Source organism: Bufo bufo, chromosome 2 (genome assembly GCF_905171765.1).
Source record: "Bufo bufo chromosome 2, aBufBuf1.1, whole genome shotgun sequence".
Lineage (NCBI taxonomy): Eukaryota > Metazoa > Chordata > Amphibia > Anura > Bufonidae > Bufo > Bufo bufo.
In genome coordinates this window covers 563,178,961-563,205,486 of record NC_053390.1, presented here as the reverse complement: position 1 = coordinate 563,205,486, position 26,526 = coordinate 563,178,961, and the positions used below count along the sequence as shown (strand labels likewise).

The window sequence follows — 26,526 nt, the reverse complement described above, 5'->3', positions numbered from 1 at the left end:
TACCTCCTGTAGAGTGTTCTTGATCTGGCAAACTGTTGTGAAGGGTATTTTCTTCACCAGGGAAAGAATTCTTCGGTCATCCACCACAGTTGTTTTCCGTGGTCTTCCGGGTCCTTTGGTGTTTGCTGAGCTCACCTGTGTGTTTCTTCTTTAAAGAATGTTCCAACAGTTGTTTTGGCCACGCCTAATGTTTTTACTATCTCTCTGATGGGTTTGTTTGGTTTTTTCAGCCTAATGATGGCTTGCTTCACTGATAGTGACAGCTCTTTGGATCTCATCTTGAGAGTTGACAGCAACAGATTCCAAAATGCAAATAGCACACTTGAAATGAACTCTGGACCTTGTATCTGCTCATTGTAATTGGGATAATGAGGGAATAACACACACCTGGCCATGGAACAGCTGAGAAGCCCAATTGTCCCATTACTTTTGCTTCTTTAACAAGTGGGAGTTAAAGCACATCTTGTTTGTTTCATTTCAAATCCATTGTGGTGGTGTATACAGCCAAAAATGTTACAATTGTGTTGATGTCCCAATATTTATGGACCTGACTGTATATATATACATACAGTAAGATATGTATAAGCCATGACATAGCTCTGCCTCAGCCTGATGTCTGGCCCTGTCAGTCAAGGGGAGGGGGTGTTACATAACAGTGCTCAGATGATTTAGTCCTGCCTCTGAGTGCTCAAATTGCTCATTTGCATATGAATAAAAATGCAGATTTCTCTGCAGCCATTTAACATACAGACAAAAGAAAGGCATAGTTTTAATCAGCATGATGAGCCCCTACCAGCCAGCATGTCTGGTTTAATAGGGTGATCCTTGTGACAAAGCCTCTTTAAATTGGATGAAGGGCATACTACTGTAAGTAGGGAAGTCATTTTGGGGAAAGAAAACTACACACTTAGGTATAGGAATTGGCTCAAAAATAGGTAAGAGATGTTGAAGCACTTTGCTTTACTACAGCATACAGCTAAAACCGAGGAGGCTGAATAATGAAAGTAAAAGTAAATGACTTTCCCATTAAATACAGATACCAACCCCTCACAATGGCATTTTGTTGTTTAGCTGTTTCTTATTTATATATTTTGAGATTGTTATCTGATTAACCTTGTTAAAATGATGTTTACAACTAGGGGCATAATTCTCTTTGGTATTATTGCATGTGCTATTTTTCATAGCTTTATTTTACAACATTGTAATATTTTTGGAAACAGTTTTAGGAACAACCAAAGATTATATAAAGAGAGCTTTTAACTTGATATAATGAACAACGCTATACTAAAAAAACTTCAAAACTTTTATATTCTACCACTTTTATTTGATAATGTAGAATAATTACATTCTTACAGTGATTTATTTATCTTAAAATAGATATATTTTACCATATATTTGAATGGAGGGATTAATGGGATGAAAAGTAATTGAGACATGTAGTGAAGCACCTTGACTAGTGTTGAGCGAAGCGAAGCATTCAAAGCACAATTCGGTCAAAAGTTTAGGAAGTAACTATTCATTTTTTCCTAAATGGTGGCTGTAACGTGTTACAAAGTGAAAGTAAGAAGCCCGGGGAACTCGAGATCACCCATAATGCTGTTGCAACCAGCCAATCCACAAATAGCCATCCCCTAAGATGTCATAGCTCTATAAAATCCTCATCATGCGTGGTCTCCACCATTGTCCTGTTAGCAGAGCATAGGGAAAGATGTGACAAGCGCTTATGTGCTAGGAAGAGTGTTACCGAAAATTATTAGAGTGCAGGGAGAGTACAGGGAGACTTATTCTTCATCAGTTATATTTATGTATTCCTACATTTGCTCATTCCTACATCAGCCATAAACTAAGATATGTAATAAGTACAATAAGATGGAAGCCTTTATTATTCCACTGCCAGCATGCAACCAATACCATCAGTCTCAATAGCCAGGTCTTAATTATGGCCCATCCTATTTTGATGGCTTTAGTTATTCAAAATCATCCTTCAAAGTCTCCAAGTTCTAGAAAGGTCAGCAAGATGCAAAGAGAGGATACCTGATTTAAAAACTATTCGTGATGAATTAATTTGTTACGATTAAGATTTCTTGGCTAACTTCGGCAAAGCTACAGAATCAAATTTTTCAAATTTGCTCATTTCACCTTGGCAGTTAGAGTCAACAAAGCATGAATTAAAGATTGGGGTTTGTAAGCTAGAGATGCTGGGAGACATAAATCGCTACTCTGAACATAAGGTGCCTTGTGTTCGTATCCCTTGTGTGACAACACAGAGATGCTCTCCATCCAATCTGACTGAGCTTGAACTATTTTGCAATATATTTAAGTTTGTGGGTTGTAACATTAAAGAATATGGAAAAGTTTCAAAGGAATATGAATACTTTGTCAAGGCAGTGTAGGTCATTAGTACTCTTTGTCATGGAAACATATGAATCTATGGCAGTTTTTCCATTATTGTTAATTTTTTGTAAAACTGGCAGTTGCTAAAAACGTGTTAGAAGCAAAGAAACCTTATTAATAATTTACTCTATTCATGCAAATGCCATTGCTCTACTCATAATGTAGTATTGCTGAACCAGTTTTTTTTTCTAGGTGGTTAAATTTATTAAATAATCAATAACATTAAGCTTTTTATTATAAGTAGAAGTATATGATGAAAACAAAGGGGAAAGTATTTCCATGGAGAATAATATATTGTTGATATGCACAACTGAAATAAAATTCTATATTGGATTTAGCAGGGGGAATAACAAGCACTATATTTGTGCACTATCAGATTTTTGAATTAACATGATCATGTAATTATATATATATATATATATATTATATATATAAAAAGTTACATTCCATTTGTGAGTCTGGGCACTCAGTATAAGAGTATTATTAATACTAAGGCACCATCCAAGATGTATCTCTTCCCATGAGCTTGTGTGCCAGTTTCATTAAGAAAGGTAAATGGGATTTTTATACATGACTTTGATGGGCTATGCTTACTGTTAGTTCAGCTCTATTCAGTTGAGTAGGCTGGACAGCAGTACTAAACATGACCACATACATATAGATATTCATGCAAACTTTAAAGTAGCCCTGCAGTTTACCTCTATGGCTTCTAATTGTGTGTTGCAATTGTGTACCTGGAAGAACTAACAGAGACAGATGTTTATACGCCTCAGGTAAGTTCACTGCGGCACTGGCTCTTGTCAACCTATTTATCTATCTATCTAAAAATGGAAGCTGAAGACGCAGCACACTTATCGGTTGGCTGCAAAATCAGGCCAATTTGAACCAGCACCAAGGTCCCATTCAACAAAAGGAAGAAGAAGCCCAACAGCACACTATTAAGATCAAAAAAACACGTGTGGTTTATTCACCAGTGTCATGTAGCAGCGACGTTTCAACCGCTTGTTGCGGTCTTTCTCAAGCTATGTGCACATGTGTTACAACCACAATATATATAGGTGTGTCAATTCATGATACAAAGATCCAATTAACAACAAAGGTGCCCACATGTGCGCCATGCTTACGCAATAGAGGCCACCTACTCTAGAGTCATGTGATCCTTGCCACATGATCCAAACAAAGCCAGATAAACAAAAATTATGGGGATGTAAAGGATTCAAGCGGTAGACTGCGGGTCAGGACCGCGCAAACAGCCCATGATTCCCCAGTAATCGGCGGATAGAAACGCTGCCATGGATACCAAAGTCAAGTGTCTCACCAACCTCCTACCGCTATATAGACCCATTCATAAATACACAACGTGGGGAAGGAAAGGGTGTCTCACAGCCAGGACACCGGGTCAGCAGTAAAGTCATCACTGTGATTGGGATGCAGTGGATTTGGCACGGGTCACCGTGTCAAACTGACCATGCACCTATGAGACACTGACCAAGTCCACACGTGGCCCTACATAGATAAAACCAGAGCTGGCGTGACCCCTTGTCAAAGAAGGGGCAGCACCCTTTTCAGGTGATACATGTTCCAAAAACATTCAATATATAAGTGGACCTAAAATTGCAATATGCAGCACGTCACATGTATGGCACAATATAGACACGGCCATCAAAAGGTTATTAACAAGATATGTAAAACAGAATGTGATAGCTGATGGGACCAAGATGCTCTTGTCTTCATGAATATCAGCCAAGATCGTGATTAGTAGCTGAATCTACAAATTATATCTATCTATCTAATCTAAGTAATCTCACAAAAGTGGAACGGCACAAAAAAATTTTGTACATATGTTATTATATATTTTCATGGGACAACACTGAAGATATGACACTTTGAAACAATGTAAAGTAGTCAGTGTACAGCTTGTATAAACAGTGTCAATTTTGTGTGCCCTTATAATAACTCAACCAGCCAATAATGTCTAAATAGCTGGCAACAAAAGTAATGGTGAGTCCACTTCTATGTAAATGGCAAAATTTTGCCCAAAATGTAAATATTTTGTGTGGCCTTAACTATCTTGGGCATGGAGTCACTAAAGCTTCATAGGTAGCCACTGGAGTCATCTTCTACCCCTCCAAATTGACATCACGGAACTGGTGGATGTTAGAGACCTTGTTCTGCTACACCTTCCATTTGAGGATGCTTCACAGATGCTCAAAAGCTTTAGGTCTGGAGACATGCTTGGCCAGTCCAGCACCTTTACCCTTAGTTTCTTTAGCAAGGCACTGGTTGTCTTGAGGTGTGCTTGGGGTCGTTATCATGTTGGAATACTGCCCTGCGGCCCAGTTTCCGAAGGGACAGGATCATGTTCTGCTTCAGTATGTCACAGTACCTGTTGGCATTCATGGTTCTCTCAATGAACTATAGCTCCCCAAAGTCGGCAGCACTCATACATCCCCAAACCATGGACACTCCCACCACCATGCTTGACTGTAGGCAGGACACACTTGTCTTTCTACTCCTCACCTGTTTTTCCACCACACATGCTGACACCATCTGAACCAAATGAGTTTAAGTTGGTCTCATCAGACCGCAGGACATGGTTCCAATAATCAACATCCTTAGTCTGCTTGTCTCAGAAACTGTTGCGGGCTTTCTTGTGCACCATCTTAGAAGAGGCTTCCTTCTGGGACGATAGCCATGTATACAATTTGATGCAGTGTGCGGCATATTCTCTGTGCACTTACAGGCTGAGCCCCCAACCTTTAACCTCTGTAGCAATTCTGGCAGCACTCATATGACAATTTTGAAAGACAACCTCTAGATATGATGTGAGCACGTGCACTCAACTTAACTACCTTGGTCGGACCATGACGAGGCTTGTTCTGAGTATAACCTGTCTTGTTAAACACTGTATGGTCTTGCCCACTGTGCTACAGTTCAGTTTCAGGTGTTGGAATTTTTCTTATAACCTAGGCCATCTTTATACAAAGCAACAATTCTTTTTTTCAGATCCTCAAAGAGTTCTTTGCCATGAGGTGCCATGTTGAACTTCCAGTGATCAGTTTGAATGAGTGTGGAGAGCGATAAAACAAATTTAACACACTGCTTCCCAATCACACGTGAGACCTTGTAACACTAACAAGTCACATGACACCTGGGAGGGGAAATAGTAATTGGGCACAATTTGGCAATTTTCACTTAAGCATATACTTACTTTTGTTGCCAGTGATTTAGTCATTAATGGATGTGTGTTGAATTATTTTGAGGGCACACCAAATTTACAATGTTATAGAAGCTGACAATTACTACTTTACACTATATCAAGTGTCTATCTCAGTGTGTCCTCTGAAATATTTACAAAAATGCTATGAGGTGTATCACTTTTGTGAGATACTTTATATTGGGGTTTTAAAACTAGATTGGCTGAACTGGCTGGATGGATCAAACATGGCAGCTGGATTATTGCATAAGGGAGTAGTGCAGTTGGTTATTGGAATGAACCACGCAAATCACAATTCATCATAGCTAATACGTTGCCAGTGTTTGGTTAGTGTTTGATCAGAATTTTTAATCGAAAGAGGAGTGTGTCAAACAAATATGAGATGCTAATAATTCATTACATTTTATCTCTGTTTTAGACACACTCTGTTTTTGGCTTCAATTACTGATCAAATACTGATGCAAAACAGTGACATAATATTGACCATCTGAAAGAGTCTTTATGGATGCTCAAAATAGAGGATTGTTCTCTTTTATTTTATGTTCTTCTAAGGGATCAGTAGAACGGAAACATAAACAGTCAAGTTAACATAGCCTTACTGCCACTGCTGCTGCTCCCCTTTCCCACTCTGTCATGGGGCCACTATTGTCACGGTAACTGACACCGTCCCCACTCTGTCTTGGAGCTACTACTGCCGCCGCTGCTGCCACCATCCCCACTCTGTTAAAGGCCACTACTTAAATCTTGGGGCACTGCACAGTTAAGTCCATGGTGATAAATTAGACCTGACGCTTTTATTGATCTCTAATACTGATGCACAGTAATTCCACAGCTAACAGAAGGGATTAACTATGAATCTTAGTGCCTTGAACAGTGATGTTGACTGCAATACATTTCAACTGTCTGTAATATTAATGGCCCATTACTTATAGAATGGATTTACTATGAATGTGGGTGCATAATAACATAATGCATGTGGCGATACCCGCCCCTTTCACTCTTTCTGTGCTGTCCCTGCAGTTTAAGTTCCAAGCCTTCACATTGAGATTGGGCCACCAAGTGGGATGCATATGATTAGGCAGAGTGGCCTGAGTATACAAATTTTATCGTGATTATTGACAAATTAATTCAGAATAAATAAAATTTCTTGAAATACTTTGGCAAATCGTCCGAATTGAATTTTTGAAAACTTTGCTCATTTTTAATTATGAGGACTACTATGAATATGAAGTTTCTTTCTGCCAGCTTCTTCTCCTTCCATACTGGCAGCAGTTCTTTACTGTGGTCTCTATTCTCTGCATCAATCTGTGTTACATCCCCCTCTCCCTTTGCTCTGAGTAACAACTGCATTATACAATCAGGAGCCATTTACAGTAGTCACTTAATGCAAAGGGAAGGCGGTGCAGTTAATTTCAGAGAGCACATCACAGCGAGGCTCTGCTATAATGCACTTAAGGAGCAGACCCTAAGCAGAGCATAATAAAACATCATATTCACACTAGTCCTGATAATAATAATAATAATAATAATAATAATAATAATAATAATAAAAGCTTCACAAAAGATATGTTCGTACTGCCCTCCCCAGCCCCTCCCACTAGTGCTGTCAGCAGTTTAGCATTGTTAGAACTGCCGCCAGAATCTCTTTTTTTTTAAAAGGGTAGTCCATCTGTAAGAAAAACCTCCTTTTTCTTGCTTTCCAGGTAATGAAAATACATTTGCCAGGCAACTTCACTGATACAAAGTAAAATTTGCATTGTATCAAACATTTTCAGAATGAAAAGCAGTAAAACAATATGCAATAGATAAGAAACATTAAACTATAATTAGCATTCCACTGTGTGTTCTTCTGTCAAGTTTATTCAGCAATATGTCCCTTGGTTTTGATGAATAATGTCATAGAAAAACATAAGATATGCTAATTATCTCATGAAAGATCAACAAGTCTAAAGATTAAATGACCTCTAAACCTCACATTAAACTAAATTTGGCAATGCAATCTAATGGGTGGTTAGGAAGGTTAGAAAATAAATAGTGAAACACTATATGAGATCACTTTCAAAATTATACAGAAATAATTAACTTAGTAAATGTATGAACAATATGGTATAAATTAACCATACAGATTGTGTGACACCTATACCCAAATTTTCATAATGACAAATGACAAGAAAAAGCTAACTAACTTTTAAATGGATTTTAATGGCTTTTGTCACAAGATAACCCTATGCCATGCATTATCAGAGTTAGATTTAGTTCAGCTATATCTGTACCTATGACAATATATATTACATATGTACATAGACTGATTTCTTACTTGCCCTCTACCTTTTCAAGAACTTGGAAATTTTGAATTTATGAGACCATCCGTTTAACCCTTTTGTTGACAACTATTAAATGCCTTAATGGAATAGAATATAAGGACTAGAGCCTATTATATTGGTACCAAAACCCAGAGTCTTAGCTTTGAAATAGCACCATACTGAATAATCTATGTTCAATAATTTAGGAACAGTTGGGAAGCAGTATCCTGGATGAGTGGGAAGGAGAAGACATCAAGAAGAAATATCCTAGTCTGCTTCTGCCATCTCTCCCCTGTACAGTCTCCTTTGACCCCAAGATAAAATGTATGAACATTTCTTTATGTTAGTACCCCTCTTACTAATCAGAGATATGTGCCATATGATTTGTCACAAAAAAGGGCAGAAGATGTAATCATCCTTTACACCAAGTTAGGACATTTCAATTAATCATGAAATGAATGAATACATCATAAATCTTGAAACATGTTTATTGGAATTTACATCATGACAATTTTTGTTCTATTCAGTTTTGATGAATACGCAAAGACATATAGTATGAATATAGACATATGCCAAATATCTTCATATGCTAAAGTTTTATTTTTAGAAGGTTTTTTATATCTCATGCTTTGTAGGTCAGATTTTTAGAAACAAGCATAAATTATTTAGGATTTTCCCCCCTAATGTAACCCTTTAGTGAAAAATGACATGCAGATGCCAAGGTGTCTACCTTTAGAAAATAAATGTATATGAGGATATATAAAGGATTATTATTATTATTATTATTTTCATTTTATAATTGTTTTGTTTTATTTGAAAGGTTTGAAAAGTGGAAATGAAAAGGTTAATTAATAGGCATTGCTATTGTATTTTATCCACCATCTAGCACAAAAGTGCATTAGAAATGAGAGTTAGTTGTTAATCAGTTATTTTATTAGGTATACATTTACCTGAAAGAACATTGGGGCCAATATAGCATTTGAAACATTGTACCCTTTACAGATAGAAGCTAAGAGTGAATCATTTAAATACTCTATAGATGACTGAATATTGCAAGTAATTGAAAAAGTGATTAGCTACAACCATCTTTACCTATTAAAGGGACACCTCTATCAGAAACTATATTTTTGAAACTTAGGGGAATATTACTAATCAAAACATATCTAGAACTTTGGTATAATTTGCTAATAAAAAACAGGTGCATATGTTTTAGACACTTTTCTATCCATTTTATGACTTGTCCAGTAAGGGGGCATGGTTTAGTGGAAAAGCTGTTGCTTAAATATGGCTTTATGCACCAAAGAATACACCAAAAATCTGGAACCATTTTAAAATAAATAAAGCCACCAAATAAGTGGTGTAAAGTTAGGCAAAAAAATTCTATAAGTGCTGCCATATTTATCGTCTAGATAAGTCTGGCTTGTTTAGGACTGTTTATCTAAATTTTTACTGTGCATTAGTAGATGTTGGCCAATAGTCATAGAGTATTTTTTTTTTACAGTACTTTGAAAAGTAAATGCAAAATATTGTTCTTCAGCACAAATCATATGTATATATATATATATATATATATATATATATAAAGTTGCAAGAAAAAGTATGTGAACCCTTTGGAATGATATGGATTTCTGCACAAATTGGTCATAAAATGTGATCTGATCTTCATCTAAGACACAACAATAGACAATCACAGTCTGCTTAAACTAATAACACACAAAGAATTAAATGTTACCATGTTTTTCTTGAACACACCATGTAAACATTCACAGTGCAGGTGGAAAAAGTATGTGAACCCTTGGTTTTAATAACTGGTTGAACCTCCTTTGGCAGCAATAACTTCAACCAAACGTTTACTGTAGTTGCAGATCAGACGTGCACAACAGTCAGGAGTAATTCTTGACCATTCCTCTTTACAGAACTGTTTCAGTTCATCAATATTCTTGGGATGTCTGGTGTTAATCGCTTTCTTGAGGTCATGCCACAGCATCTCAATCGGGTTGAGGTCAGGACTGTGACTGGGCCACTACAGAAGGCATATTTTCTTCTGTTTAAGCCATTCTGTTGTTGATTTACTGTTATGCTTTGGGTCACTGTCCTGTTGCAACACCCATCTTCTGTTGAGCTTCAGCTGGTGGACAGATGGCCTTAAGTTCTCCTGCAAAATGTCTTGATAAACTTGGGAATTTATTTTTCCTTCAATGATAGCAATCTGTCCAGGCCCTGATGGAGCAAAGCAGCCCCAAACCATGATGCCCCCACCACCATACTTCACAGTTGGGATGAGGTTTTGATGTTGGTGTGCTGTGCCTCTTTTTCTCCACACATAGGCCCCTTTCACACGGGCGAGTATTCCGCTCAGGTGCGATGCGTGAGATGAACGCATTGCACCTGCACTAAATCCCGACCCATTCATTTCTATGGGGCTGTTCACATGAGCGGTGATTTTCACGCATCACTTGTGCGTTGCATGAAAATCGCAGCATACTCTATTTTGTGCGTTTTTCACATAACGCAGGCCCTATAGAAATGAATGGGGTTGCGTAAAAATCGCAAGCATCCACAAGCAAGTGCGGATGCGGTGCGATTTTCACGCACGGTTGCTAGGTGACGATCGGGATGGAGACCCGATCATTATTATAAGGGAAAATAATAGCATTCTGAATACAGAATGCATAGTAAAATAGCGCTGGAGGGGTTAAAAAAATAAAATAAAAATTTAACTTTCCTTAATCCACTTATTCGCGCAGCTCGGCATCTCCTTCTGTCTTCATCTTAGCTGTGTGCAGGAACAGGACCTGTGGTGACGTCACTCCGGACATCACATGGTCCATCACATGATCCATCACCATGGTAAAAGATCATGTGATGGATCATGTGATGACTGGAGTGACGTCACCACAAGTCCTGTTCCTGCACACAGCTAAGATGAAGACAGAAGGAGATGCCGGGCTGCGCGATCAAGTGGATTAAGGTGAGTTAACTTATTATTTATTTATTTTTTAACCCCTCCAGCGCAATTTTACTTAGAATTCTGTAATTCTGTAACCATGTTATAAGGGAAAATAATACAATCTACAGAACACCGATCCCAAGCCCGAACTTCTGTGAAGAAGTTCGGGTTTGGGTACCAAACATGCTGTTTTTCTCACGCGAGTGCAAAACGCATTACAATGTTTTGCACTCGCACGGAAAAATCGCGCATGTTCCCGCAACGCACCCGCACCTTTTCCCTCAACGCCCATGTGAAAGAGGCCATAGTGTTGTTTGTTTCTTCCAAACAACTCAGCTTTGGTTTCATCTGTCCACAGAATATTTTGCCAGCACTGCTGTGGAACATCCAGGTGCTCTTGTGCAAACTGTAAATGTGCAGCGATGTTTTTTTTTGGACAGCAGTGGCTTCCTCTGTGATATCCTCCCATGAAATCCATTCTTGTTTAGTGTTTTACGTATCGTAGATTCGCTAACAGGGATGTTAGCATATGCCAAAGACTTTGGTAAGTCTTTAGCTGACACTCTAGGATTCTTCGTCAGCTCATTGAGCAATCTGCGCTGTGCTCTTGCAGTCATCTTTACAGGACGGCCACTTCTGGGGAGAGTAGTAGCAGTGCTGAACTTTCTCCATTTATATAGAATGTGTCTTACCGTGGACTGATGAATAGCAAGGCTTTTGGAGATACTTTTATAACCCTTTCCATCTTTATGTAAGTCAACAATTCTTAATCGTAGGTCTTCTGAGAGCTCTTTTGTGTGAGTCATCATTCACATCAGGCAATGCTTCTTGTGAAAAGCAAACCCAGAACTGGTGTGTGATTTTTATAGGGTAGGGCAGCTGTAACCAACACGTCCAATCTCATCTCATTGATTGGACTCCAGTTGGATGACACCTCACTCTAATTAGCTCTTGGAGATGTCATTAGTCTAGGGGTTCACATACTTTTTCCACCTTCACTGTGAATGTTTACATGGGGTGTTCAATAAAAACATGGTAACATTTAATTCTTTGTGTATTATTAGTTTAAGCAGACTATGATTGTCTATTGTTGTGACTTAGATGAAGATCAGATCACATTTTATGACCAATTTGTGCAGAAATCCATATCAATCCAAAGGGTTCACATACTTTTTCTTGCAACTGTATATATACACACAATGTCAGTTTAATACTGCTATTATAGCATGGTATTATCTTCTACAATAATAGGATGCTGCAGAATTGGGATAACAGTATGAGAGCTCTATTGTTCTCTTGATAGGCTTAGATAAAGATACCCATAGAGAAGCATTGTACATATCAGTATAATGTCTGGACAAGGAGAAATATGAAATATATAGTCTGATTGAAGTAATTAATTAAGGCTAGGCTGTTTGTCATCCTAAATGTCCAAACAAAGAGGAAGTTAAGGAGCCAGGACAGGAAGTAGAATATTTGGTGACTTAGAAATATTATAGCCAGAAAACTGTCAACTATTTTTAACTGCTTCTACCCAGGGCCACTTTTCACCTTTCTGCCCATTTGTCACTTTATGTGGCAATAGCTTTGGAACACTTTTATTTATCCAAGCCATTCTGAGATTTTACTTCATGATAGTTATAAATTTGAGTCAATATATTTCACCTTTGTTTATGAAATAATCCCAAATGTACCAAAAATTTAGAAAAATTCAAAATTTAAATTCCTCTGCTTTTAAAACAGAAAGTGATACCTTATAAATATTTATTACTTAACATTCCCCATATGTCTAATTTATGTTGGCATCATTTTGTAAATGTCATTTTATTTTTTTAGAATGTTAGGCTTAGAAGTTTAGAAGCAATTCTTAAAATGTTTAAGAAAATTTCCAATACCCGCTTTTTAAGGACCATTTCAGGTCAGAAGTCACTTTGTGAGGCTTACATAGTAGAAACCCCCCATAAATGACCCCATTGTAGAAACTACACGCGTCAAGTTACTCAAAACTGACTTTACAAACTTTGTTAACCCTTTAGGTGTTCCACAAGAATTAAAGGAAAATGGAGATACAATTTCTAAATTTTACTTTTTTAGCAGATTTTCCATTTTAATCAATTTTTTCTTTAACACATTAAGGGTTAAAAGCCAAACAAAACTCAATATTTATTACCCTGATTCTGCAGTTTACAGAAACACCCCACATATGGTCATAAACTGATGTAAGGGCGTATGGCAGGGTGCAGAAGAAATGGAACGCTATATGGTTTTTGGAAGGCAGATTTTGCTGGACTGGTTTTTAGATGCCATTTCCCATTTGAAGCCCACCCTAATGTACCCTTACAATAGAAACTCCAAAAAAGTGACCCCATTTTGGAAACTAGGGGATAAGGTGCCAGTTTTATTAGAACAATTTTTGGGTACATATGATTTTTTGATCATTCATTATTACACTTTATGTGGTAAGGTGACCAAAAAATTGTTAATTTTGGCACATTTTTTATTTATTCATTTTTATAGCGTTCACCTGAGGGGTTAGGTCATGTGATATTTTTGTAGAGCAGATCGTTACGCCAGTGGCAATACCTAATATTTATACTTTTTCTTATTTATTTAATAATAGCATTTTTGAAACCAAAAAACAATGTTTTAGTGTCTCCATGTTCTGAGAGCTATATTTTTTTTTTTTTGAACGATTTTCTTTTGTAGAGGCTCAATTTTTGGTGACTGTTTTATTGGTACGATTTTGTGTGAGATACGCCTTTTTTATAGCTTGGTGTTGCACTTTTTGTAATATAAGGTGACAAAAATGGCTTTTTTGACACAGTTTTTAGTTTTTTACAGCGTTCACATGAGGGGTTAGGTCATGTGATATTTTTATAGAGCTGATTATTACAGACGCGGAGATACCTAATATGTATACTTTTTTATTTATTGATTTCACTTTAACACAATAATAGCATATTTTAAAGAAAAAAGTGATGTTTTAGTGTCTCCATGTTCTGAGAGCTATAGTTTTTTTGTATTTTATGAGAAATTTTCTTATGTAGGGTCCAATTTTTTGCGGGATGAGGTGACGGTTTTATTGGTACACCTTTTCGATCGCTTTCTGTTGCACTTTTTGTGATGTAAGGTGACAAAAATGGCTTTTTTGACAGTTTTTTTTGTTTATTTTTTTATGGTGTTTATCGGACGGGGTGGATCATGCGATATATTTATAGAGCCGGTCGTTATGAACACTGCTATACCTAATATGTGTGTTTTTCATTTTTTTTTCTATTTTTTATTATGAAATCTGGGGAAAGGGGTGTTTTTTTTTTTGTTTTTTTTTACTTGAAACTTTATTAAAAACCCCTTTTTTTTTTTTTACTTTATTTCTGTTTCACTCTGGGACTTCAACTTTTGGGGGTCAGATCCCCTCTGCAATGCATTACAATCCATCTGTATTGTAATGCATTGCCTGTTAGTATATTACACATAGTAATACACTAACAGGTTGCCTAGGAGACGCAGCCTGAGGCTGGATCTTCTCGGCACCCGTAGAAGACAGGTCCTGATGCTGTTCAAGGCATTGGGCAGCCTCTGCACTGCATTGGGCTGCCTTGTTACCCATCAGGTCCCCGCCACAGCAGCGCGAGGACTCGATGGGCTCCCTCACCCGCAGCAAACTCCTTCTATGTCGCGGTCAGTGCTGACCGTGACATAGAAGGGGTTAATCCGCCGCAATCGCTGTAATCGCATCGCAGCTGTTCCAGCGCATATAGCAGGGGCCCGGCTATCAGGGACTGCCAGGCCCCTGCAGTGATCGGGCGCTGTTAAGGAAATGTTTATGTTAAGGAAGAAAGGATAGCTATAAGGCAGTTATTTATATATTGATAAGGAAGACTTATACCAAGGTATTATTGAATAAAAGACTATAGAAATTATAGTGGAGCAACAAATAATATTGCTGTGAGAGTACAGACTGGGTAATTCTCATATGGAGCACCATGTGAGGCAAAATTTAGTATCATAATTTAACGATGGTTGGTTCATTGGACAAAATGATATTCAGCTGCTGCAAGATAAAAAAAAATACTATATTAAAGGGGTTGTCTGTGTTCAGAGCTGAACCCGGACATATCCTCATCTTCTCCCCTCCAGCCCCCCTGACATAACCATCAGAGCATTTAATGCTCCAATACTCTCCTGAATTGCTCATGGCAAAGGCATTTTTTGAAGATGCACATACCGGGCTCTACATGGGAAAAGCTAGGCAAAGGCTTTCGCCTAGCAGTGATGTCACCAGCACTAATAGGTGGGCTTTTGTGATGCCATACCCTCTAAAACAGCTAAGGCACCGCTAAAGCCCATCTATGTGAACACTGCTAGGCGGAAACCTGTGCTTAGCAGTGTAATAATATAAACAAAAAAGCTGTGATTCTCATATGCTCGTATCAGGAGGGCCAGAGGGGTGAGGATGGGGATTTGTGTGGGCTTAGCTCTGAATCTGGATAACCCCTTTTTTGTAGGTACCATAGCTTTGAATGATTTATAGTTTGTTAATTCAAACTCTTTCAGTGGCAGTGTCCTTGGCAATTTGAGTGAATACAAGAAGATAAGGGACAGTCTGTAAGCACAAAGATTCTTAGTGCTCTTCTTTATTAAAGATAAATCAGAGTTTATAAATTCGCTGTACGGCTCCTCCCTTTCTCCTCGCGTGAAGATGGCCGTTGGGACTCTGTATACATACCCTGATAACTGGAGGGCATACAAGCCCCTCATCGCTGCCCAGTATTCAGGGTTTCCCATCACTGTTGCTTCCTCTGCCCCAGAATTCCAGTTTGGTGTAACTAACAAAACACCCGAATTCCTGAAGAAGTTTCCCCTGGGGAATGTTCCAGCATTTGAGGGTAATGACGGCTTCTGTCTGTTTGAGAGCAGTGCCATCGCTCACTATGTGGGTAATGAGGAACTCCGTGGATCATCCCGCTTAGACCAGGCCCAGGTCCTTCAATGGGTCAGTTTTGCAGACAACCACATTGTCCCTCCGGCCAGTGCTTGGGTTTTCCCAACTCTGGGCATCATGCAGTTCAACAAACAATCCACAGAACAAGCCAAGGAGGAGGTGAAACTTATCCTTGCTACCTTAGATGCTCATCTTAAGACCCGGACGTTCTTGGTTGGTGAGAGGATCACACTGGCTGACATTGCTGTTACATGCTCCCTGCTATGGCTTTACAAACAGGTCTTGGATCCATCCTTCCGTCAGCCTTTTGGTAATGTCACTAGGTGGTTTGTGACATGTGTGAATCAACCCTAGTTCCGTGCGGTCTTGGGAGAGGTGAAGATGTGTGACAAGATGGCTCAGTTTGATGCTAAGAAGTTTGCAGAATTGCAGCCTAAGAAAGAGACCCCCAAGAAAGAGAAACCTGCAAAAGAGCAGAAGAAAGAGAAGGAGGAGAAGAAGCCCACACCTGCCCCAGCACCAGCCACAGAGGAAGATCTTGATGAATCTGAAAAGGCTCTTGCAGCAGAGCATAAATCAAAGGACCCCTATGCTCACCTTCCTAAGAGCTCCTTCATTATGGATGAATTCAAAAGAAAATATTCAAATGAAGACACACTCTCAGTGGCTCTGCCTTATTTCTGGGAGCACTTTGACAAAGAGGGCTGATCCATTTGGTATTCCGATTACCGTTTCCCTAATGAACTCACTCAGACCTTTATGAGCTGCAACCTCATTACAGGTATGTTCCAGCGTTTGGACAAGCTACGTAAAACCGGTTTTGCCAGCGTTATTCTTTTTGGAAATAACAATGACAGCTCAATCTCTGGAGTGTGGGTGTTCAGAGGCCAGGATTTGGCATTCACACTGTCTGAGGATTGGCAAATAGACTATGAATCTTACAACTGGAGGAAGCTGGACCCTGATAGCGAGGAGTGCAAAACATTTGCAAAAGAGTATTTCTGCTGGGAAGGAGAGTTCAAGCATGTGGGCAAACCCTTCAACCAGGGCAAAATCTTCAAGTGAGGACACTGGGGAGGGAGAGAGGAGCTGTCTATCCTTTGAAGAGCTGTTTTGGTTGTGCTGATAACTGTTCTCTTCAAATGTAACACTCAGACCTTTTAACTTAAGACGGCAAACAAAAAATAAAAAGTCAAATATAAAAAAAATAAAAAATAAAAATAAAAAATAAAGATAAATCAGAAGATGAATAGAATTTCCAAGATAAGGTATTCATTGGAAATAAAAGCAATATATATATATATTTTTTTTAGAGAAATTCCCATTATTTGGTTTAATATCTGACTGAGCTCTTAAGTCTACCACGTGATGATTAAATACCTTAGGCAAACAATAATATGGTTATATTGTATGTATAAATTAATTGATGAGATAGTTGAATATTTATGAAGTCAAGAAAGCGCTCATGGAGCTTAAGAAAGGCTTAAGTATGTTGGAAAGTGCTTTTGTTTCTTGCTTAGTGCAATAGCACAATGAATGACTGCTATAAATACAGACCATATACAGTGGGAAAACCTGTGTATTAGTGACTTTTGAAGACAACTAATGATAACTGTATTATGGGTAGGCTATAAATTATATAATGATGGTTGCTCAGATTGGACAGTTTGGGGGTCTGATTGCTGTATGGTCATATGACACATCACTGAGCATCCACTAGAATAAAAACATATCTTATTCTACAAGATCCCAGTGTTCCTCTAGAAAAGGCAGTGTAGGACTTAGGTTCATAGGGCTCAACAAAGAAACCCATCCTACCAGCAGACAGAACATATGCTCCTCTTCTTTTAGCTGCATTGTATTATTACTATTAAATGCAATGAGTAGTAGACCCTAATGAAGAATGATTGGCTCTAAAGTCAGTTCCAAAATTAGTTGTCTTCTGCTGGACCTTTGAGAATAATTATGTGAAAATTCACTTTTTATTGAGATGTTAAGTTATAAAACATATATAAACATAGAATGAAATGACAATGTATAAGAGAGACAAAATAAAAAAATCCACTATTGTGTGTAATGCAGAAAGTAACCATAATATTGAGAGGGGAATATAGGATAGGGTAAGAATGGGGAAGAGAAAGGGAGAACGAGAAGGTGTAACTCATTATTATCTTAAGGCATACATAGCAGAAAAATATCAATACAAGTATAACTGAACTAACTTTTAATGTCAGAGTACCCAGTAGATAAACAGGTAAACATATACAAAAATATCTTAGTTTTCATTGCCAAGGTGTTATTGTTATGTATTTATACCAGGGGTCCCAGTTTCGTGTAAAGGTAGCATAGGAATGGTATATGGTGCAATTTGTCATGCCAATGTTCTAACAATAGGGACATAGTGTACTTCCCATACACTCTATTGCTAATATAGATGCGTTGTGGATGCGGGCGTCTGGGTGATTCATCCCTGCTACCTCTTTTTTATATATGGCTCTATTGCAAGTATTGGCAACAGCATTATTTGCCCTATGATACCTACGTGCATGCTTACACATACATATAGAGTCTGACTCTCTACCCATGAGATGGATGACACTATGTGTATGGGTTTGGGACCACTTAAGTGATTGATTGTCATTCATATGTGTGACCACCAAGGTGATTGATTGCTATGTGCATATGTGTCTTCACGTGGGATTTTGTTACAGTGCATAGGCAGTTTTTTATCCATGTGGAGACATATAGGTTCATATTAGTACTGTCTTGATACTTGTGACATTTATAGACGCATTGGATAGGTCTTCCTTTTGCATATGTATGCTTGGAGATCTATATCTATATTGTTTTTTTTTTACCTTTATGACAAATAGATGTGATATCCTTATGTTTAAGGGTGTTCTATATGTGTCTTTAATTTAACTTTTTGGTTGCCTCCCCAATTTTGTGTGTCTACATTATGTCCCCTCAGGTGTAGTCCACCTTTTTTATCTGATGTATTGCATTAATTAATTATTTTTATGTATCACTTAATAAAGTATATTTATATTTTGCTACTATACCCGTTTTAGTCTCAGTTTATCTTCTGTTCGTGTATGTTTATGTACACTGAGTGGGTACGTTATTTTAGGGTACTCTTTATCACATATGATCACTATTAGTGAACGCAAATCTATGTGTATTCTGTGACTGTTGTATTCTAATCTAATGCTAATATGTTGGAGTCTATGAAAGAAGCAATCTAAAGATTCCTTGTTATAGTTCCCCATGGGAAGAAAAAAAAAAGTGTAAAAAAAAAAAAAACATATTATGGGCATAGCCATATGTGAAAAATGCCAGCACTATTAAAATATAAAAATATTTATCTCATATGGAAAATGGAAAAAGAAAGTCAAAATGGCCAACTCTTTTTGATAGCTTCTCGTCCCACAAAAATTTTTATAAGAAAAAGTGATAAAAAAGTCACACACACCAAGAAATGCTTTCTATAAAAATGATAGATTGCCTGCAAGAACTGAGCCCTCACATAGCTCCATAACAATAACTACAAAAAAGTTATAGGGGTCATTATAAAACCACAAGAAAAACTATACATATTGGTATCACCAGAATCATACTGACTTGCAGAATGAAAGTAACTGGTCAGTTTTACCATATAGGGAATGCCATAAAAACAAAACCCATAAAACTGTTGCAGAATTGTTAGAATAGTTAGAATTCCATTTGGAATTATTTTTCAGTTTCCCACTAAACTATATACAAAATTAAATGGTGGAATTAGAAAGTGCAACTTTTCTTGCAAAAAACAAGCCCTCTTAAGGCTATGTGAACAGAAAAATAAAAAAGTTATGGCCCCAAAAAAATGTAAACGTAAAAATGAAAAAACCTCCAGGCTGAAAGGGTTAAAGAGAAATCCAATTCTCTTTATAAGAGAATTTTGAGTTAATAAAGGTGAACACCCAATTTAGGATACACATATATTAGCCATAATGGAGATCGGTTACAATAGACGTTTTTTTTCTGTCTCTGGAAGACCTGTCTTATATTACACAGACATTCTTTTCATTTGTGAAATGCTTAATTTTCACTGTAATGATAAATGCAGGTCAATTAGTCATATTATAGATGATTTCTGGGGGTCACAGTATGGCAGCACTTTGTGATCTGGTTATTGTCAAAGAACCCTTCTAACAAGTAGGGTTGTTCATAGTGAAGTATCTTTATTTTTATTATGTATTAAAAAAAGGCCAAACAGAGACTGAAATGGTGCCTCTATACCATATAATATAATAAAGTCTTCTTTTAAGGCATGATGTTGAAACCTATAGTTTGTGATAGACGAACATTGGCCAGGACGATTCAAGAACGCGATCGAATGTTCGTGAACCACAAGTTCGTAGCGTGCCCCATTCACTTTAATGGCAGGCGAACCTGAAAAACCTTCAGGTTATTATTGCAGCCAACAAATACTTACAAGAATTGCACAAATCATCCCACAACATGGATAGTGACATACCAGAGTGGGACCAATGGCAAAAATTCCCACCAAAAATATGTATTTTAATCAGGGGCCATTTTTTTGCATCTTAAAGGGAAACTGTCAAAAATGTGGCCTGCTTGAGCCTAGCAAAATTTTATTTTAGGCCACGGGAGTACAGGCCCCAAACATTAGGCATTCACCAGACAGAAAACATCAAGTGATTATGTGGCTGGGGGTATACTAGACGGTCATTGGATAACAATTTTACTTCAGGCCAGTGGAGTACAGGCCCCAAAAATTATTCATTCAATGCACAGGAAAGAACAAATAATTATGTGGCTGGAGGTATATTAGACGGTCATTGGATATAAATTTTACTGTAGGCCAGTACAAATAAATGTCAAATACATATGTTTAAAAGAACTAAAAATATAAAATTTGATTAAAAACATGGCTAACGAAATCCCCCCTCTTGAATAAACCCCAAATGATAATAGGTGAAATTCGATAACATGTGGTAGTCACAGGTGTTGAATTCCTCCAAGGCCCCAACATATAGGCATTCACCATACAGAAAAGATCAAGTGATTATGTGGCTGAAGGAATATTAGACGGTCAATGGATATCAATTTTACTGCAGGCCAGTGGACTATAGGCCCAAAAAAATTAGTCATTCACCGTACAGAAAAGAACAATTGATAATGTGGCTGGAGGTACATTAGGCGGTCATTGGATAACAATTTTACTGTTGGACAGTTAGATTACAGGCCCCAAAAATTATGCTTTCACTGTACATAAAAGATCAAGGGATTATGTGGCCGGAGTTATATTAGACGGTCAATGGATATCAATTTTACTGAAGGCCAGTGGACTACAGGCCCCAAAAATAATTTATTCACCGGACACAAAGAACAATTGATAATGTGGCTGGAGTTACATTAGGCGGTCACCGTATAACAATTTTACTGTTGGCCAGTTAGATTATAGGCCCCAAAAATTATGCATTCACCGTACATAAAAGATCAAGTGATTATGTAGCTGGAGGTATATTAGACAGTCAATGGATATCAATTTTACAACAAGTCAGTGGACTACAGGCCCCAAAAATGATTCATTCACCAGACAGAAAACATCAAGTTATTATGTGGCTGGAGGTATATTAGACGGTCATTGGATATCAATTTTACTGTAGGCCAGTACAAATAAATGTCAAATACATATGTTTAAAAGAACAAAAAATATAAAATTGGATTAAAAATATGGCTAACGAAATCCCCCCTCTTGAAAAACCCCCAAATGATAATAGTTGAAATTCGATAACACGTGGTCGTCACAGGTGTTGAATTCCTCCGAGGTCCCAAACATTTGGCATTCACCGGACAGAAAAGGCCTTTTATGACGCTGTATTTACATAAGACAAAGACCATTATTTGTTCTGGGTGGTGGCCGATATTTGTAGGATGGCATGAGGAAATTCAATTAAATGTGGCAGTCGTAGGTGAGTAACCTAAGCAGGGAGGAATTTTGACTTCAGATGGGAAAAAAGATGAATATTCTAAAAAACGAATATATTCGATATAGTGCTATACAGGTGAAACTCGAAAAATTTGAATATTGTGCAAAGCTTATTTATTTCAGTAATGCAACTTAAAAGGTAAAACTAATATATGAGATAGACTCATTACATGCAAAGCGAGATATTTCAAGCCTTTATTTGTTATAATTTGGATGATTATGGCTTATAGCTTATGAAACCCCAAAGTCGCAATTTTGAGGAACCCTTTGCTCAGGGGATATGGATTAATTAGCTGACTAGAGTGTGACACTTTGAGCCGAGAATATTGAACATTTTCACAAAATTCAAATTTTAAGCTGCATTAATGCAATTCCTTTTAATTTGCATTACTGAAATAAATGGACTTTTGCACGATATTCAAATTTTTCCAGTTTCACCTGTAATTCGTTTTTCGAATATTCGTAATATTCTAAAACAAGAATATATAGCAATATAGCGAATATTCGAAAAAAACAAAACAAATGTAGAACAATTTATCTAATATAGTGCTATAATGTGTTTTGTTTAATAGTTGTATTTTTTTTTCCAATCTGAATTTTAAATGAGATTATAGCACTATATTAGCTAAATTGTGCTATATTCGTTTTTTATATATATTTGCTATATTGCTATATATTCTTGTTTTTAAATATTACAAATATACTAAAAAATGAATATATTTGTCTTTTTTATTTTTAAATCTGTAGTTGTTCCAATTTGGCATACTCCTCCCCGACAAGCGTCCCCGTCACCATGGGAACGCCTGGGGTTAGAATATACCATCAGATCTGAGTTTTCACGATCTCTTTGATTCTCATTACAAAAATTTGCATCATGAAAATTCTCATTATGAAAATTTGTATTTCGAAAAATTCGCAATCAACACTACTCCTAACGAATATTCGAATTTGAAAATATTCGACAAATATTTTACAAAAAAATTTGCGAAATATCGCGAATGTGAATATGACCCCTGCCGCTCATCACTATTTATCACACCCCTGCCTCAATCATTTTGTCTCAATCAATATGTCATGGGTCAAAGTTTGGCATAATACAAAAGATTATGGCGCCAGGAGACATCGCCATATGTTCGCCTAACCGTGAACGAGCAAAGTTCGCCACAAAACGACCACAAGGCCATCTCTACCTATAGTGATGATTATCAGTGTTGATCGAGCACCAAAGTGCTTGCGTGCAACACTTTGCAATGCTTGAATCCCAGGCACCCCCTGCTCTGAAGAGGAAAGTGTGTCGGGACTCTAGTGTAGTCAGTGCTTGGGGACACCCCAGTGTATTTAAATCTAATTTAGCCAGTATTTCAGAAAAGATTCTGCTGGGATTCAAACTTACAACCTTCTGTATTAGAGGCAATACACTTAAACACTCAGCTATAAAAGAAAAAAGAAAAAAAAATGTATGTGAGACTTCTACTGAGACCTATACAGTAGAAGTCTTCTAGTATAGTGGAAGTCTAATATTTGTATATATATTTTTTTAAAGTAACAGGCTATGCAGCACTTATAGCTGAGTGGTTAAGTGCCTTGCCTCTGATGCAGAAGGTTGTGAGTTGGAATCCCAGCAGAAACTTTTCTGAAATACAGGCTAAATTAGATTTAAATACACTGGGGGTGTCTCCAAGCACTGACTCCATATATGGACGTAACTATATATGGAGTCTGAGCAGGGACTCCTAAGCCGCGGACTCACACTGAGGGATTCCCTCACTGTACAGCGATCTTCTGCATAGAAATAGAGGCTAAATTAGATTTAAATATACTGACTGGTGTTCGGCCAAGCATGCTTGCTCAACACTAATGATTATAAGTATGTATTATATCTTGCCTAACCATTCCTTAATATCATGTTTTTTTAGCCCATTGTAGATGTATTCTAAATATTTTTAAGTAACAATTTAATAAACTACACGTCATTGTTTTTTTTTATATAAACCAACCATATAAATGAATCTACCATTGATTTGGAGAAGGAATATGACATATGCATATTAAGTTTTGCTTCATTTATAATGGTCACTGAAGTGAAGCAGTTCAATTGATCCCAACTAGAAGTCTGAGTTCTGAGAAACCAAATGAAGCCTATATATTTTCATGAGAATTCATGGGAAAGTAGGACATGGGATAAACCTATAAGAGGGTAATAGAGGCCTAGGTCACTGAGCTGGAGAAAATGGCATTATAGCATAAAAAATCTCAATGAACAATATCTTTGAAGTACTGCTTGTAAACGGTTCAATCTCAACAATTTACTTCATCTGTCTTAGACATATGAAATGTATGATTTCATATGTGACAAGAATTCACTACTCCTATAAATGGTATATTAAGACGATGGGCTTAAAAGTGAAAAAATATATATATTTATGCCTTCAGGCAAAAAATAAGCATGTCTCTATTAAATAAAGGATTTCTCAAAACCAGTAAGCAAGACATTCAAGAAGAGACAACTGTTACTACTTCAGATCTTGCTAAGAGGCACTTCTTATGATGGCCAGTCCACTGCTCAGCTACTAGTGTACTGAGCAATGTTCATTCTAATACTGGAAATATAATATTACATTTTAAATTCCAATATTGTTATGCTTGAAAGTGTTTGGAAGCTTGCATAATACATGAATATAATTTTCAAATATGATTTTCAATACTTTTATATCTATATATATGCTTGCTATAAAAGCTTTTTTTTTTCAGGATAAAAGAGCAACAAATCAGTTTGATGGCAAAATGTAGGCCAACAATTCAGTGATCTATCAGCCATAGTGACAGGAGTCTGTACAGAGCCAGAGTGAGTTAAGCCATGTCTCTGAGGACAATTGCTATAATGTGCTAAGGCAGGTGTTAATGGTGCGAACACAGATCCATAAAAGTGATATGAACTTAATACCTAAGAAGGTAGTTCTGACAATAGCCAAGGTCCAAGCCATTTCACAGATGAACTGGCATCAAGATTGATCGCTGTAGACTGCTTGTTTATCAGAATAAACTTAGCAATTTCTTTACGATCAACAAGAAGGAGCACGAAAAATGCATGTACAATGTTTCACTCTGACCCTATGAGAATATTGTGTACTCGTCCTTTTGGTATTTATTTAAAAAAGTTAAAAAAATATTGTTCCCGTTTAGATTGCTTATGGACCAATGCAGATTTAATTATTAGTAATAAAACATAAAAATTGCATTCATTTGTGTCACCCAAATTTTTAGATGCCAGTTAAAATTACCGTATTTTTCGCCCTATAAGATGCACTTTTTCTCCCCCAAAAGTGGGGGGGAAATAGCAGTGCGTCTTATAGGGCGAATGCTGCTGATTTTGCCGAATTTTCAATGATACACCCGCCGCGATGCCGTGTATCAGCTGTGAGGGAGGAGGGGCTGGGGGCCGGCATCTGCTTTTATAATGACAGCGGGGCCCGTGCAGTGACTGTATTCTACTACACGGGCCCCGCTCACTGTATAATCATATCTGTAATAGTTAATTGTTATGTATATAATCGCATAATCAGCGCCTGTATACTTACAACTACAAGCGCTTGGTAGGTAGCAGAGAGGAGGGAGGAGGCAGGCTGGGAGGACGGGCGCTGGCAGCGTGAGTCACTACATCACGCGCCTGCGCCGCCCACTTTATGAATGAAGCAGGCGGCGTGGGCGCAAGACGTAGTGACTCACGCTGCCAGCGTCCGTCCTCCCAGCCTGCCTCCTTCCTCCTCACTGCTACAGAGCGCTTGTAAGTATACAGGCGCTGATTACCCGATTATATACATAACAATGAACTATTACAGATACGATTATACAGTGAGTGTGGCCCGTGTAGTAGAATACAGTCACTGCACGGGCCCCGCTGTCATTATAAAAGCAGATGCGACCCCCACCCCCTGTATTGAGGGTCATTCACTACAGGGACACTTATGGAGGGGATCTGTGGATGACACATAGCATAAGATGCTATATATGTGTCATCCACAGATCCCCCCCATAACTGTCATCCACAGATCCCCATAACAGTGCCATCCAGAGACCCCAATAAGAGCCACCCACAGATCCCCCATAAGTGTCACCCACAGATCCCCCATAAGTGTCACCCACAGATCCCCCATAAGTGTCACCCACAGATCCCCCATAAGTGTCACCCACAGATCCCCCATAACAGTGCGTCACTCACAGATCCCCCATAACAGTGCGCCATCCACAGATCCCCCATAACAGTGCCATCCACAGACCACAATTAGTTCAAAACCCACCATAAGCACACCTTTTGGTTCAAAGTATATATTTTTCTTATTTTCCTCCTCAAAAACCTAGGTGCGTCTTATGGGCCAGTGCGTCTTATAGGGTGAAAAATACGGTAGATAGCAACACATATCCCTTTTATCTAATCTGTTTTTATTTTCTCATTACAGATATTTTTTTGTCTCTTTCCTAAACATGATTATGGGGGCGGTCATCTTGCCTGAGCTTAACAGCATTTACAAAACATTATTAAAATTGCTTCACAGCAGCCCCATGGGCCATAGACACAATAGACAGGAGGGGACCTCACTGACTTCTATGGGAAAGTTTTATAGGCATACTCTGTGATCTGTGCAGAGGTCATTGTACAAGGAAATAATAGATAAGCTTTGACAATCACCTATTGTGAATGGTGGATCTTGTCTTATCTATACA

General features: G+C 37.7%; 1 protein-coding gene and 1 pseudogene across 2 annotated transcripts in view; one reads left to right on the top strand and one right to left on the bottom strand.

Moving 5' to 3' along the window:
* Positions 1 to 26,526, bottom strand: part of GRID2 (glutamate ionotropic receptor delta type subunit 2) — a 1,570,293-nt gene that overhangs the window by 1,106,450 nt on the left and 437,317 nt on the right. The gene's annotated exons all lie outside the window — the stretch shown is intronic.
* Positions 15,549 to 17,009, top strand: LOC120989817 (annotated as a pseudogene).